General features: G+C 40.9%; 1 protein-coding gene across 1 annotated transcript in view; it reads right to left on the reverse strand.

Moving 5' to 3' along the window:
* Positions 1–18,021, reverse strand: part of LOC143352547 (uncharacterized) — a 124,016-nt gene that overhangs the window by 54,033 nt on the left and 51,962 nt on the right. Inside the window, exon 2 of the mRNA XM_076785144.1 lies at positions 17,244–17,510. The gene's annotated coding sequence lies outside the window, so the exon portion shown is untranslated. The remainder of the gene's footprint in view (positions 1–17,243; positions 17,511–18,021) is intronic.

The following is an 18,021-nucleotide window of genomic DNA, read 5'->3' on the forward strand; positions in this document are numbered from 1 at the left end:
CCTACTTGCGTAGTTTGATTTTGAAATTGTCCGTGCACCGTGTATAGCAAGATTGAGATGTTTCGATCGTCATTTCGCGAGAGGTTATTTATCCAGGCTTAGCTCGGTTTATCTTCCCCGGGACCTGCCTGCCGGTAGTGAACGGAGAAACGTCCGGACGTCCTTACATTCTTATCCGTTATCTTTTCATTCCGACGGTCACGCCAGGAAAAAAGGATGGCGGAGGAGAGAGGAGGATGGGTTAAGGAGTTGGAAGAGGGTGAACGGAACAGCGAAAGGAAAATAAAGGAGGGAACGAGGGAGAATGAACGAAAGAAATGGTAGGAGAAAGATTCCAGGGAAAATAGGTGAACTGGGTCGTGGCCAACAGCTGCCTTCTGCCCATTATTTCCGTCTCTCATTGGTGCACGTTACTTACTGCTTCCGTTCGGCTGCACGGGAAAGAAAGAGAAAGAGAGAGAGAGAAACGATTGGGGAGAGAAAGAGAGAGAAAGAAGAATGAACAAAGACAATCGATATCGTAAACGATTGGATATTCCGGCGACACCGTTCATCCATTAACCTTCCTATCATTTGACTTTTGAGATCGCGTTATCCGTTCCCCCTGTACCATCCCGTATCCTCGTCGGATGTAGACAACGTCACCGGCGAACGGAAGGATGTCGTTCGAGGTTTGCAACCAACACCGCACAGATGTCGAAATCGCCAGGACAATTTTATCCTAGCGGTTTCGGTGAATTTTTAAACGGTCTTGCCCACTCGCCGCAAAATTATGGTCTCCGTTTCTGTACGATTTATCGTGGATGAATCAGTAAATTATTATTGAAAATTTACATTCCGTGCCACAGTGAATTCTATTCTTCGTCGAACTTAAAACCAATTTCGTAGTGCTCGTAATAATCTCATCCCCCACTACTTCTAGACGCACGAATGAAACTATGACGACGCATCAAAGAAATGGAAACAAATTTAATTCACGAGTCCAGCACACGCTGTTAACGCTAGGTCTAATATTTTTAACTTACAATTACCGAGATTGTAAAGATGCGTCCACGAGAAATTATTCAAGAAATTTATTTCTTTGAGTGTAAACTACAAAAAGGAATAGCTAAAGATTTCGATAGATAAGTTCTTGTTATTCTTACAAAATCATGTAGAATGGTAACTTTTAGTGGTCCGGAAACCTAGTGTTGAGAAATCCATTTCGGGAAAGGTTTACATATTAACTGCACCGATACGCTCCAGTGGCTCAATGTGATTTCTAATAATATTTTTTTATGTGTGATAATAAACACAGGTCAATTTTAATAATTATTTTACAGCGCAGAACTTATTCTTCATTTGTCCTGCTTATTTTTCCCTCATTCTGAACCATTTCAGCTTGAATTCAAGGCTAGTTCCGCCGCTTAATCTTGCCTCTATTAAAAGCTCTACCATTTCGTCCCAAAAATGGCCAAACTCTAGAACAGCAGGATTGACATCGTGCTCGCCATTCGCAGATTCGCTGTCGACGTGAATTGTTCGCCGAAGAGTGATTCTAATTCGCTCGATCGTTCACTAGATCGCCACTTAGCCCACGCACACACTGCCAAACGCAATTAACCTTGTCAAAAACAGACTAACAGAGATCCAAACAGGATCGAACGGTCCGAATACCAGAGCTTTGCTGCTACTGCACCGTGCAGCATGAGAAACCGTGGCTCCGATAGGAACAACAACGTGTCCCGAATGGGAAGTGGTATAAGTCAGCCATGTGTCAGATATATGGTAAACGGATGGGACATTTTATCGTCGTCGTAAGTTTTTTCCCTCTTCCTTTTGCTACGTTTTCGCTTTTAAGGTTTCGTTTCGCGCCCGTGGACACGGGTCTCGTGTCCCCGCACCGACGGAATAATGAATAGAGACGCTGACGTTTTATTCCTGCAAATAAAATATCTCGTAAAAATGAAATTCACGGGGGAAAGCTATGCACAATAAACCCGCTCCATCCCGTATTCCGAAGGTTCTACCTGCGGGAGCCGGGATCCTGGGATCGGAAAAGCAAAACGAAATTAACGCGCTGATACCATCGATTCGTCCCTCGAGGTCGCTTCTGTCTCGAGCCAATGAGCACGGTTCGCCGAGCTCTAATCATAAATAAAATGGACCTTTCACAGAGCCACGATTTTCCGAAAGACTATACATTTCATTCCTGGAACTTTTTTTTTTCTTATTGAGCTTTTGGGACAACCTGATGAACAGACTGGGGATCTCTATGCAAAATAAAAATTTCCTGCATCAATTGTAGGTTACTGGAACCATATAAGGATTTTTTTTCTTTTAATACGTTGAACACGTTCGTTGACCAGGTCTAAACAATGTTTATTCTGGTATAGTCGAGTGAATTAAATTGCATCAGGATATGATGTAGAAGGTTTAAAAGGGTATGACAAATGTTGTCTTTCCAGTTCTGGTTTCATTAATTCAATGCTTTTTGGTTCTGTAGAAGCGTTCCAGGATTATGCAATCAACGTGCGAAGAAGTTGTCGATAATCTTTTTCTTTTATCGTCCTTCTGTTCTACCTACTCGGTTTTGTCGTAAATGCATAAAATCCGCAGCCTACTAATGACTTGTTGAAGCTTGCCGAAAGAAACGAAGACAAATAGGATGAGGATGATTGTCGATCTTGAGGAAGGTAAATCTGAAAATCTACGACAAATAATTGATGCTGAAGAACTTGAGTGAATCGAGCCACGCCTCCCACGAAATCGTCAAAAGCAATTAGCTTTCGAGGGTTAAGGGTTAATAACTTTCGCGATGTCGTTGGGGCTGCAAGAGGAAAAAATAGGAGGTGTGGGAAGATAGGGGGTGAGAGTTAGGGGTTAGGGACCAGTAATAGCAGGACAGTGGGAACTGGTAGTAAGGGGGAGACAGAGAGAGAGACAGAGAGAGAGAGAGAGAGAGAGAGAGAGAGAGAACGAGCGAACGCAGAGGCGAGAGGAGGATCAGAATCCAATAGTCCAATACCCGGCTAGAACCAAAGCTCTTTGTCTCCCACTCAGATGCCAATAGCTGGCATGCTTTACGCTATATGCCTACACAGGATGGCGGGCCACACCGGTGTATCATAGGCAGCGGTAGAGCATGATCGGCCGTTGGCTCGTCATGTGCCGCAGGAATCTTTGAAATAAATTTATTTGCTCGGAGCCGAGCCGAGCCGAGCCGAACCGAGCTACTCGCTCGATACGATGCCAAAGTTATTGCTGCATTTCGGGGCCGAACGGCCGGGAGAATGCGGTCTCGGTCTATTTGGATTCAACGGTAAATTGTTCCTTAATTAAACTTTGCAATTTAGTAATCGTATCTCGACCGGCCCAGGTAGCCAGCGCCGCCTTCTTTCCCTCGGGATTATCGTATGTTTACACGTTGCACACCGTACCGTTTACAGGAGCTCGGATGATCGCGGGAAATTCGCAGCTTCGAAGACTTATTTGCAATTCGGAGGATTACAGCAGGATAATTGGTGGCCCTATTAAAAGTTTCCACCGGTTGCGCGTGCAAGGAACGTTTGAACGTGATTTCATTCGGGGACGAGGTGATTCGGGTCTGTTTTGAGTCTGAGTTGCACGGGTTCTATCTGGTTGCTAATTTTGTGGAAGGTTGCTCGAATTGGTAGTTATTTACTAACATTTACACAATTTTGTATACGTAGATTTAGTAAGACAAAATAGCGAAGGTTTTGAACATTCCATGGATGTCAATCCATTTATTCTGCAGAAAGTTTTTCTATCTGTGTGAACCACAGAATATAAATAAAATGAATTTTGTAAGTCTTTTGCTATCATTACCTACCAAAAAAAAAAAAAATAGTATTTAGTAGACTGCGGATGATTATGCAATATAAAAATATTACACATCAATTGCAAAAGACAGAAGCCAAGTAATAAATTCTTTCTTTCATTAACAATTTTAATAAGTTGGAAATAGTACATCAATGTTTCTAAAAAACCTTAACTTTTTCACCTTTTTTAAAACTCAACTATTTTCCTCATAAACACATAAAATCCGCAGTCTATTAATTACTTTGAAGCAAACAATTTTGACTGATAATTAATTTTATATTAATAGTACAGGTATAGTACTTTCCTGCTAGTAATGTTGTTACGAACACGTAAAGCGTTTTTACCAAGAACTACTCGAAATAGAAGAGACAAAATGTTTAATTAAGCTGGTTTAGTTGTTAACCGTGCCGGTTGATTTTTCCGAGAGTAAAGTTTCGTCATTATATTTTTGTGGATCGCTTTGAAGTTATGAGTGGCCAAATTTGCATGAACGCGAGCCGAAAGGTCACAATGGGATACCGAACGCATCAGTAAACAACACGGAATTTTTCAGAATATTATATTCCCGACAGTTAGTACTATTTTCATTCGAAACGAATTTCACGAACATTCTCCTGCAGCTCGTGGAATTTTCGTGTGCGGGATATACTCCTAATCCGCGGCGCGTTTCTGTTTTTCCTGGAAATATATCGTTTTACAACTTAATTATTGTTTACAACTTAATTAACAAAACCAATAACACCTTCCGATATGGGAAAGAAAAGCTTGAAAAATGGTAAGAATTATTTTATATATTTTTATTGTTCCTTGGTTCGTACACTGGTTGTTTCTGAATATTTTATGAATTTTCGATGTTATTCATTCAACTATTTTACTTTATCCAATCATGCAGATTGCGAGAATATTTTAATAAGTTATTAATGTTGATATGTACTTGAAGTTATTAAAAATATCGGAATATTTTAATGGACAATCGATATTGGAGCCCGGTTTCTAGAGAATATGATACGGGTGTTTCCATAAAATTCTTTATGGCATCCTGGTAAATTAATTTGTTCAATTATGTTATTATCTCTGAAAAAAAAAATAAAAGATGGTGCATTTAAAACGGAACCGGCAAAAGTTTCTCGACGAAACAGAGTCGGCCATTTCGGTAGGTTTCCGTTTGCATTGTTCGGCAAGTAATGAATCGAAATTTCCACCGCGTTTTCGTTGGTTGCACGCGGTGCTCCGCGAACCGCTTGGAACTGCATCTTTGTTCGAAAGTTGTAGCATTTTGCCCGGGGAACTCTTGCGAAGTCTTGTCTAGTTTCTGATTCACTTTCTGGTATGTTAATAATTTATAACGGGTCTCGAGCGGCGAGACTAAGTTTCATCCCGAGCAGCCGTGAAAGGATATACAGTGTGCCCCACGAGCTCTGTCCACTTGAATATCTTGGTTATTTCAAACAATACGAGAAAATGTTACAGAAGTGGTAGCGTTTAAGAAACTACATAATATGGTATAAATGATATTCTTGCAAGTGGAGGCGTAGTGGAGATACAGAAGATTGGCGTATTCTGAGTATAAAAATACTAAAGTGCATTTGTCCTAAAACTTACCGTTGCTGAGATATTTGACTGTTTACATTCTATTTCCTCATGGAACGAATTCAAGGATATGCTCACTACGTAAAATGTAAACATTGGTAGGCTTTCGACGTCTTTCAGTGTCAGTCAGTTTCAATTAGTGAACATAAGATATATATATATATATATATATATATATATATATATATATAAAGAGACGCAACAGTTCAAAGACTACAACGTTGCATCGCTGCAGATGGCCGACATTTTGAACATTCTTCATGAAAATAGTCAAATATCTCAGCAATGGTAAGTTTTAGGACAAATACACTTTAGTACTTTTATACTCAGAATACGCCAATCTATCGAAATCGAGCATAAAAGTTGGACATTCCATTTAAAAAAAACAAAGGTGACCTCTATATCTTCTGTACGCCTCCACTTGCAAGAATATAATTTATACCGTATTATGTAGTTTCTTAAACCCTACAACTTCTTTCAGTAACATTTTCTCGCATTGTTTGAAATAACTAAGATATTCAAGCGGACAGAGCTTGTGGGAGACACTGTACATTCCCACCCCCTACAGGACAGAACGCTAAATTGCGAGACAATAAACGAACAGTTCTCGATCGCTGACAGACCTCCGCCTACTCAGTCAGTAAATAAAGTAGTCCGATAATCAAACGTTCGACAAAAAGTTTCTCGTTAAAATAATGTTTGAAATTCCCGAAGCTCGGCGGATGACCTTTTAAAGTTTGTATTGTACATCGCGCCACCCTGTTCAGAGCCCCATTGATTTACGGATGCGGCAAAAGATCTTTACGGTTCCAAGCTCTTATAATGGCTTTGTGAAAGTTTGCTGCCGCTTATAAACGTGGAGAGTGAATTTACTTTATTCCCTTGTCGAAAGCATCCTCGAGCACTGATGAGCTTGAAGGAGATCTTTGTTCCTCAAGTTTCGAAGACGTTTAATTTCCTTTATGCTCCGTTTAACTGCAGGCAATGTATCCTGCTTGTCGCTCTGGCGCGGCTACTTCGTTTGTTTGTATGGTAATACAATGAACGCGACGAGAAAAACATCGCTAATGATGAAAATTAATGAGAACCGTTCTTCGGCTTCTGTCGCAGGATTATCGAATGCTCGAACGTAAATCGCTCAACGAAAAATGTATCATTGAACATTTTCCCCTTTGTGCAATGAAAAGAATAATTTCTGTGGAACCTGATTCTGTTGTATTGAACATTTTATTCCTTGTTCCATTAGGAGTCTACATGGGATTCAATTAAACAGAATATAGTAAAAGTTTGCGTAGAAGGGAGCTTTAGATTTTTATTAATGGCCAAAGAACATTTTCTGTTAACCACGATGCTGCTGTATTGAACATTTTCTTCCTTGTGCAATTAGGAGTCTACATGGAATTCGATTGAACAGAATATAGTAAAATTTTGCGTGAAAGGAGGCTTTAGATTTTTAATTAATAGCCGAAGAATAATTTCTATTCATCGCGATGCTGGCGTAGAATAAATTACTTTTAACGTGTATGGCTTGCGAAGCCATGTAAGTTGATTTGGATGGTTTGTAAATCATCGAATACGCAAATTAAACTGTACACATCACGTATAGTTTATCGTACATAAACTTCACGTTCGCGTACAACCAGTTTAAAGTTTCTTGAGAACAGCGAGAAGGATTAGGGCTTCGGTTGGAAAGTTCCATTTTCCGAAGGCTTACAACCGATGCATTTGTTCGTGACAATAATTAATGTCCAGGATATAAGCCGACTTATATATCGCGGCGCAATCGTGGGAATGGGGTAGTTTCGTAATCCTGCTGCATTCTACGCGGGAAAGAACTGCAATTGTAGAATTGCACAATTTTACTAAACCAATCGATACTTACTTACCAGAATTTTCCTCGTTCTTTTCCATCCATTTAAAATATATTTCACGACGTTCCTCCATATTTTCCACTAATTTAAATCAAACCTTCATGCGTTCGGAATATTTTCAATTCTTTAAAAACTAGATATGTACGGGTTATGGAATTTATTTAAATCCTCGTAGAATTTTCTCATCGATTTTAGTCTTTCCTGCTTATAGTAATTCGCTGGAAACCATTTTAATCCTGCCATTGTCCTCGGTTGAGCGATACATTTGAACAGTGGATCTTTATGCGAGTTTCTATACGTTCTTTTTAAAATGAAAACAAAGGAGAAATTTTATTCATCAGCCAGAAAGCCCTTTATGGTCTAGATCTAGATCAAATGAAAGTGCTATAAATTTTACTTAATATTTCCTTGTATTTCATTCATTCGATCGTGCGATAAATACATCAAAAGTTCATCAATCTGGAAGTAACATTGGTTTTGATGATAGTATACTTCAAAACATGAACATTAACACAGTCAGCAGTAGTCACATTGAACACGAGATGTAGTCTCACCACTACAACATACTACTAAATACAATACTACGAAATGTTAAATCTATTTCATTTATTTCTGCCCTTGTATGACCCTGAAGATCATAGTATACTACATGGTTGAACTCGTCTCAATGTCCGTTTTCATTTGACGCAAACAAAGATGTAGCATTCCATTAAAAAAAAATGAAGGTTACCTTTGTTTCTAGAAAAATATTAAAAATACAAAAAATTGAGATACGCTATCATATTGCTAGTAAAATATACTACAACTACCTCCTCTTCGGTTTTTTTCTAACGTTTACCTTTTACGAAAAACACGCTGGTACAAATTACCGCGAACACCCTCTATATACAGGGTGTCCCAAAATGCAAACAACGCCAGAATAACAGGGAATTTGTTTACCCTGTTTTTGTATCTTCCGTTTATACACCCCGAACGTTTTAATATTTCAGAGTGGTATCTCGTTTCGAAATTTCGGATTTTCGGTAACGTTTCCGGTTGACCATTGCTTATCGATGCACCGGGGACAGAAGATCGCGAAAAATTGCAAAGACATGCACGCGCGCCGATATATCGTCCGGGTTTTTCCCCGCTTAAAGCGACGAGAGGGCGAGTTTGTACGACAAACGAAAACGTCTGCCCGCTCGAAGGCGAAACCTGATCGCGTGTACGTATGTAGGTATGTACGTACATACGTGTATGTGCCGGGCACAACTGCGGACGTGTGCGCAAGAACACTCGGATATCTCGGACCATGGTATTGTGCTAGCCTGTGGCTGCGGTTGAAATCGGCCAGCGGCCGCGTTTTGCGGTTAGACGTGTCGTGTAGTGCCTTTTCGCACCACTCTCGGCGACGACGAAACGGCTCATGTATGAGAAGGGTGGCCGAAGAAACACTTCACCATTCGATTCGTATTCTCCGCAACGGCGAAACCAAAGCTTTTGTTCAACCACGCCTGCTGGAAAGGGCTGTTTACGCGCCGGCAAGTGTATTCCTGCTTTATCAACTCTTGATTCTTCTATCTTTACCCTCCACGCTTCGCGGTACCGTCGAATTGCTTCCTCCTTCGGCATTTTATTGGAATTTCGTTCCTTTTGCAGATGTTGCCCCGAATATTCGGCCAATCATTCTGCACAAGACGATACAAGTTGTTCTAATGTATTCTTGGTTTATCAATTTTCAACTCCCGTATCTTCATCTTGTACACTTGATAATAGCTTCAAATTTTTTCACTCCTAACAATTTTAGTGGAAATTGGTTCTCTTTGCAGATTTTATGCCGAATATTCTGCTGATGACTGTTTTAAGGGCTATAGGGGTTGTTTAAATGTATTTTTGGTTTATCAATTTTTGACGTATCTTCATCTTGTACACTTGATAATAGCTTCAAATTTTTTCATTCCTAACAATTTTAGTGGAAATTGGTTCTCTTTGCAGATTTTATGCCGAATATTCTGCTGATGACTGTTTTAAGGGCGATAGGGGTTGTTTCAATGTATTTTTGGTTTATCAATTTTCAACTCCTGTATCTTCATCTTGTACACTTGATAATAGCTTCAAATTTTTTCACTCCTAACAATTTTAGTGGAAATTGGTTCTCTTTGCAGATTTTATGCCGAATATTCTGCTGATGACTGTTTTAAGGGCGATAGGGGTTGTTTCAATGTATTTTTGGTTTATCAATTTTCAACTCCTGTATCTTCATCTTGTACACTTGATAATAGCTTCAAATTTTTTCACTCCTAACAATTTTAGTGGAAATTGGTTCTCTTTGCAGATTTTATGCCGAATATTCTGCTGATGACTGTTTTAAGGGCGATAGGGGTTGTTTCAATGTATTTTTGGTTTATCAATTTTCAACTCCTGTATCTTCATCTTGTACACTTGATAATAGCTTCAAATTTTTTCACTCCTAACAATTTTAGTGGAAATTGGTTCTCTTTGCAGATTTTATGCCGAATATTCTGCTGATGACTGTTTTAAGGGCTATAGGGGTTGTTTAAATGTATTCTTGGTTTATCAATTTTTGACTCCTGTATCTTCATCTTGTACACTTGATAATAGCTTCAAACTTTTTCATTCCTAACAATTTTAGTGGAAATTGGTTCTCTTTGCAGATTTTATGCCGAACATTCTGCTGATGACTGTTTTAAGGGCTATAGGGGTTGTTTAAATGTATTTTTGGTTTATCAATTTTTGACTCCTGTATCTTCATCTTGTACACTTGATAATAGCTTCAAACTTTTTCATTCCTAACAATTTTAGTGGAAATTGGTTCTCTTTGCAGATTTTATGCCGAACATTCTGCTGATGACTGTTTTAAGGGCTATAGGGGTTGTTTAAATGTATTTTTGGTTTATCAATTTTTAACCCTTGTATCTTCATCTTATACACTTGGTAGCAGTCTGAAATTTTTTCATTCTTAAGAATTTTATCGAAGATTGATCCTCTTTGCAGATTTTATGGCGAATATTCTGCTGCCGCTTGTGAATAACATGAAAGGGGTTCTTCAGATGATGTATACTTATTTTATGCTTATGTTGGATTTAAAGGCCTTCACTTTTGAGAATTTTCATGCTGATTTGCTTGATTCTGCTGATTTTATGAAAAATATCCACCTGGTGATTTTAAATAAGATAGAAGGGGTTGTTCAGATGATGTATTCTTATTTTACGAACTCGTGATTCGTGTATTCATACCTCAGAAGCTTATGTTGAAGTTAAAGCCCTTCACTTTTGAGAATTTTCATGTTGATTTGCTTGATTCTGCTGATTTTATGAAAAATATCCACCTGGTGATTTTAAATAAGATAGAAATAGTTGTTCAGATAATGTATTCTTGTTACAACGTTAGAAAACAATACAGGAGAACCGATCCTGAAACATTCCACTTCACCGATTCCAGTTTCACAAAGGAAACTGTTTTCTCTTCGTGAATTATGCAAAATGTGACACACGACCAAACGCAGAAAAAGTACAAGACAGCCAAGCTCTTTTTCTCAGTATTGGAAACTGTTCGAATGAAAATTTTAAGCTTTTTCCTCGAACGAACAATAACAGAAACATTAAAAATTCTGTTCGGGCGCGGACAAAGAATAGACACAACATCCTGCATCGACACATGCATATTATTTATCCGAAACCAAACACACGTAATGGAGTTCCGAAAACGGAATGTTCCGACACAAAAGGCACTAAACGGAGGTGGATAATGAATTGCCGACTGAATAATTTATCAATTTCCCCGTAACTTCGGATTATACGTTTCCGCGGAGAGTTTGAAAACTGGAAACCTTGAGTTTGAGATTGAAACTTCAGCGGTGCATTCCTGGTTGATGCGTTATCTGCGGTCTCTAATTAATGGACCTATTTCACCGAATTCAGCTCGGCGACTCCGCGAGCAACACGGCGACTATCCTCCGGTTTTCATAAACATGTGCAAACGTTAGGGAACTTCATTTTTTCGCGATTGCATTTGCATGAGGGGCTGGGGTATAAAAGATTACAATTCCGTGAAAATTCCATTTCCATTGGGAACAAAAGGTTCGAATTCCCGGAAGCTCCGCGAGAAAAGCTCGATCATTTTTAAACATGCTTCGCGTGCAATTTCATCAACTGATTCGCCTGAATGTCCGCGTAGCTGCGCCGGATTCGACGCGTTCGCATTAACAACCGTGCGTGTCGATGCCGGCGACGCACTTAGTGCTAATTGAAACTGATACAAACAAGACACGCGGTAAATAACAATGCCGTCGCATTGTTTCCGGCGCCGACAGGGTTAAACAGCCACTGTTGACAGAAATTACGGGTGACGATCAATGGCTGGTAATTAATTTGGATTACTTCCCTGGTTTTGCGTTTGGGTTGCAATTAAGCCGGCGCCCAAGTCAAACGCAGCTTTTAACCGGTCCATACATTTTGTTTTCCGTCCGGTTTCTGACTTTGCGCTGCGCGCTCTGCGGCTCGGTGAATCAATATGATATATTACGAATCGGCGAAACAGACCAAAAAAAAAAAAAACACAAACAGAAAAAAATAACAGAAAAAGAGCTGCTCGCGATTCGAGCCGCGTTTTCCACTTCGAAACTCGAAACTTCGCGCAAAAAATATACTGCTCTGGAAATTTTTGTTTCTTTTGTCCACCGAATGTCCTCTCGTAGTTCTGTAATTTCCACGTATTTCATTGGACGTATCAATGTTTCCGGGCAGCGGTAAGGGAAAACGGATTTAACGAATGATTTCGAGGCTCGCGCGAGAAATAAATTACGCTTTCCAATGTTTCAGTCGCGCGAATTTCATCCTCCGACTGCAAAAAAGAATTTTATTCAGTGCAAAAGTAGGTTTTATCGTTATTGTTGCTCCACTGTTAACGTACCATTGTATTTAATTTAATGCAATTACACCCCCCCCCCCAGGACCGTTATGAGTTTTCTCATTTATTCTCGTGCTTCTCTTTAGTTACATTTTATTTACCGTCTCTGTTTGAGTTTCTTTCATTCTGCACTTCTTCAATTTATTCGGTATGTCTATTGCTTTGTTCTGAATGTATTCATTAATTAATCTACGTATACGTGCGAGGTCTGCTGGTAGCAAAATTGTTATTGAAATGTACGAATATTCTCATTTCATTATTTCAATTGTTATTAGCTCGGTATTTCGACCAAACGGTTAAATTAGCGTTGTTTCGTCTATTTTGTTAAAAACATTGCCAGAAAGGATTGCGATAAAAGGCTGAAGCTGCTCGAGAAAGTAGAAGAATGCTAACTTCCGGTTCACTGCAGGGGACTGTCTTCCGGTAAGATCTAAAGGAACTTCGAAATGAGATTTTCCTTCGAGTTTACGAGCAAAAGACACACGGAAGCCGACGACTTAAAAAATTCATTAAACCGGCGCATCTGTATCTTAATTGATCTCTAGACTCGTACTTTATTATCAAATGATTAACTAAACGTGATTATTAACGACTCTTGCCCGTAGTGTTGCCTATCATAACCTTGTTCAGGAAAACTAATTCAGAATGTCTCACAAAAATTTCACTTCAGTCATAAGAAACCATTTGTTTTGCTTCTCTGGACGATTTATTAATTCTTTAAAGAACTTTCGATAGAAATGAGGTAGAGCGATGAAATTTTTTTTCAATTAAAGCTGAAACTTTGTAGAATATGGGAAAAATAGGGAGATTATGGTACGAACGCTTTTTAACCTTGAGAAAATTCGATAAACTTGCACAATTTCAAGAAAATTGTGGTTTCTCCAATACCAAGCGCGGAAAAAAATTTTTTTTAACATGCTATACATCATTTACCATAGATTTTTTCACGCTGATTTCAAATCTGGTCTCAAAATTTGTCTACGACCTCAGGATTTTGCAAAAAATAGATTTTTGTGACAAAAAGTAATGAAATCATTCTTTCGTTGAAATGATTGGATGGTAATAATCTAAATAATCTCCCTATTTTTCTCATACTCTACAAAGTTTCAGCTTTAATTTAAAAAAAATTTCATCGCTCTACCTCGTTTCTATCGAAAGTTCTTTGATTTTGAATCCGATTTCGTCGAAATTGCCCACTATGCGTCGCAGCGAGAATAATCTCGAGCGACTATCAATATATACAATTTTATTTCGATATCAGACGACGCTTGTTATTTCGAGATAAGAAAATCGCTATCCCCTCTTCTTCTTCTTTATCCGAAATACGACGAAAGCCGGTCCCGAACCATCGCCTTATATCGGAAGGAAACTGTAGTGAAATATCGGCGTGGGTCAGAAATGACTCCGGCATAGGCCTAGAACTCGCAGGAGTCCGAGGGTTAAATCTTTTAGGATTATAAATACTTTAAATACTACACATTTAAAAATTCCGGATCGCAGGTTCACAATAAAAATTCAAGCTCAACTTTGTAAGAAACGGGAAAGGGAACAGTGGAATGGACAGCCGATCGGCCGACTGCAAAATGGTCACGGACTTCCGGGGCGCCTTTGTCGCGTTGAAAAATTGGCTTTAGGGAAAGGTGGCCGCGATAACGGCCGCCCGATCTTTATTTCCAGCGTCTCTCAATTATTCAGTTTACTTGCGCGGAATCAGAAATGAGAAACTGAGAAGTTCATCATCCCGCGCGGCAAAGAAACGTCTGAAAGCTTCGTATTTACGCGCTAAGAAGTCGGCTTTGGTCGTTTCGTTTGCAGGCTGTTGAGCGTGTAAACGGTTCGCCCGTGGCTCCTTTTATTGCACGGAAAATCTGGGTTAAGCTGTTACGTGCTATTACAAAATTAGAGTAAGTTCGACGAGCATGAATCGCTCGGGAGGCTCGCTCTTGGTTGTCCCGACGCGATGAACGGAAACGGAAACTTCCAACCGGAGGAACGGGGTTCCAAGGAAGTTTTATCTTTGGCCGATACCGATGGGAAATATCGAGTTCTCGAGCCTTAAAAATGATTGGCCCACTTCTAGCCGCCACGCCGCGGCCGGTTATTTAATAAATTCGTTACGTCAAAGAAATTTTCCTGTCCCTCCCCCGGTAATTCGATTCCTTGATAAGCAAAACGACGAAGATACTCGATTAAATGCTCGTTCGATAAACACTCGTCCGATGAAGTCAATTAACCGAGCGCCGTAAATCGAGGCAGCACTTTTCTCTTCGTTTTAATTTCGTTCCGTTCGGTTTTCATAGAAAAAAAAAGTTTCTCGCCCGAGCCGCGCAGAGATTCTCCTGCTTCGTTAACGCAATTTAAGAAGTTTCAACGCGAAGTAATTCCGAAAATAAAGTGGGTGACTCGGGAGCTCGAAATTCGCGAAAATTCGAGCCTCAGAACCTGCTTAGCTTCTAAGCTCTTTTTAAATAGCGGTTCCAGAAATTTTATTCCCTCTAATGGAGGAACGTTTGAAAAATAGTTTTTGCTCGTTCGTACTACCATTATTTGAGGAAACATCCAATTCAACCAATTCTGTTGAATATAATTGGCTTTTATTTGAACACAGTTGTTTGCAATCAGTCACTACTAAATCGTTAAAATTACGACAATTATAGTCGCAGCCGAACAAATTTAAGCCATAAGCGAACAATCCAATCGGTACTTTCGGGATCAGTTGTCAAAAGACGATTTTTCGAATCTTCACACTAGAGGGTGTCTCACGTAAGTGCAACCCCCAGAATATCTTCTTTAATTTTGACGAGGTGAAAAGCTTTCTATGCGTAATTTGAATGGTAGCAAGTGGTCAGTATCCCCCGGAGGTTTCTTTCAAGTCCTCTTTAAGTTTTCTAAGTTTTTAAGTTCAAGGTCATTTGAAGGTCACGTCGCAGTACACATTCGAATGTATTCTTTCGTGAGCTACGCGATGCAACACGAAAATATAGTTATAAAATACACATCGGTGACCGTGAAAACCACGAGAAAAAACAACATTTAAATGAGAGAATATCTGCGGGATACTGACCCCTTGACAACCATTCAAATTGCACACAAAACATTTGTCGCTTTGTCAAAATGAAAGAAGATATTCTGGGGCTCGCACTTACGCGAGACACCCTGTATATTATAAGATTAATTGACCCACCACTCTTCTCACACGATTGTTTCCAACATTATACGTATCCTCCGCGTAACAAGAAACCCTAGTTAAGAATCTGCAAAAACCTTCGTGGCCCCGATCGTCCCCAAAGACATAATCAGAAAGGCTCGGTCGAGAATCGCAAGAAACACTGTCCAGCTCGAGTCCAGAGCGGCAAAGAGTTCTCGCGACGCTTAGGGCGCACGGTTCCGCAATTAATTCCGATAATAGCTGGTCCCGCAGCAGCATTATCATTATTATGCTCGGCGGAGAATCATGCGGCGGGTATTAACTTCCCCAGGTAATAGAGGAGAAGGCCGTTGCGGCGCGGATCGCTCGGGGAGATCTCGAACAACCTTTCGGCGACGTGCTGCTCTCTCTCTCTCTCTCTCTCTCTCTCTCTCTCTCTCTTTCTACCTCCCTTGCTCGTCAAAGAACGACCGGGAAACAAAATTACCGGTTGAAGGACGGGACTGGATGGGATCTCCGGGTGTCTCTGGCGCATCGGCGAAGACGACGACGATGCATTCGAGTGCATTATTAACGTCCGACGAGAGCAGCCTGGTCTCCGTCGACGTAGTCGACGACAGACGCTCGTGGTGCTCGGCTTTCAGGGTAATTAAATGGGCAATGGAATGGGAGAGGGAGACAAAGCGAGACGGAGAGAGAGAGCGAGAGAGAGAGAGAGAGAGAGAGAGAGAGAGAGTCATGGAGACAAGGTGGGAGGTGAAGAGAGTCATATAGAGAGGGAGGGACAGGGAGAGAGGAAGCAGAGAGCCCCCGTAAAATGTGGTTACACACGGAAGGTGGCGATCGTCGACGACGTCCTTGTACAATTTCTTTTATCAATAAGTATAGCATATTCGCTGTGAGAATGGCACTTGTTAATCATCTCGCTCTACGAGAATACACGGTGAATGTTAAACTGTTAAATATTAAATGTTAACATGCAACGGTAACGTTAAACGAGCACAACTTCTTCGTAAACACAGTGAATTCTCGATATATGTCAACAACACGGGTCCTGCCAGCGTCGTACATCGTCCACGAGACGATACCCGAGCCGCGTTATGTTTGTGGCCCTTCACGGTACTCCGCGGTAGTGGGGATAATTCCGCGACGTTTATCATCCAGGCCTTGGCGACATATCTAGAGAAATCACTGTAAATTGATCAGAGAAATGGAATTTCTGGTCCATTCACGTTCTCCGTTCATGGGACTGTCACATTCAGTTCCGAGTTCTTTCTACCATCCACGAACAGTGTCTCCATGTACCACCATATCTCGATTGCAGATTGCGGGTCCATTTTGACTCAGAGTTACAATCGCTCTAATTCTAATTTTCCAGTACCTAATTCGTTACCTATTTATTCGTATTCGATCCGATATAGGAGGGCAACGTTGACGCCGAACAGATCAATTCAAAAATGTAAAAAACAAAATTGTTCAGCATAAATTCTATCCATGCCTTAAAATCGTCAAAATCATTCGCGTTGCGAGGGTCAAAGAACGAGTGCCAATCCCCTCGGTGAGAATACAGGGTGATTAAATGGGCAATGAGTTGATGGAAGGAGACGAAGAGAGACAGAAATGGATAAAGCAGAGAGTCCTAGGGAGAAGGATAGAACCATGCAGACAGGAAGGAGTGAGAGGCGGGGGGAGGGGGGGGGGGGTTCCCGGTAAAATGTGGTAGCAGGAAGGTGGCCGTCGTCGACGTCCTTGACGTGTGTGCACACGCGTAAGCATTCGCTCCGATATAGGATCGCTAGAGTAACGCGACAGAGGATGCAGACAGGATACGGCAGGAAGGAGACAGAAACGTTGTAAACGCTGATGGAACGCCGAGCCCATCACTCTCTCGCAAATCTGATTACCTTCGCCGGCAGTTCCGCCCGTGTGGCCCGTTCGCCCTCGCTCCACAGACAGCTTGCACGGATATTGCTGCTCTCTGTGCGTGGGCGTATAGTGTCCGGAAGTGATTCTTGTCCTATTGGTTAAAATACAGGTCGCTCTCTCGATCTCTCCTATACAGACACACCGGACTCTCTAGCACTTCGACTGCCGGCTAGATAGTATTCCACACGGTCACGCTCAGGTCGGATACTCTTCTTTTCAGCGAGACGATCGTCATACTGCTTACCCTGGAACAGTTCAATGAGAATTCGATCGTTAGACTGCTGTGTCCACTGGATCCTGTTCTTTCGGGTGTCTGGGTGGATTGCGAGAGATTTTTCAAATACGTGGACACGAATGCTAGTATGATTACGCGATGGTCGTGAGAGCGTTTTTCTGGAATTTTTTTGACACATTCGTACAGGGTTGTTATTGTCCGCAGAATTTTTCGTGCAGGCAAAAGTGACCGTTGAATTCAGTCTCAATGAATAAAAATCGCTTTCAACGTGTCGCTCCTGCAGTCTTTCTTCGAAGCACGTTGAACCGAAACGAATGGTGCAGGGGGCGTGCCGTCCCTCTTCCTAGATCTTGTTAAATCAAAATCGCTCGGAAACAGCGACACATATGTTCCCGTTGATGAAGAGGGGGTTCGAACGGCACCGGCTCGAATAAAAATCAGTTCCGTCAGATGTACGAGAACGAGCAGGTGCGAGTGTGAGCACCAGCAACCCGGTTAACCAAAAGCAGCCGTGCTGGGAC

This window comes from Halictus rubicundus, chromosome 3 (genome assembly GCF_050948215.1).
Source record: "Halictus rubicundus isolate RS-2024b chromosome 3, iyHalRubi1_principal, whole genome shotgun sequence".
Lineage (NCBI taxonomy): Eukaryota > Metazoa > Arthropoda > Insecta > Hymenoptera > Halictidae > Halictus > Halictus rubicundus.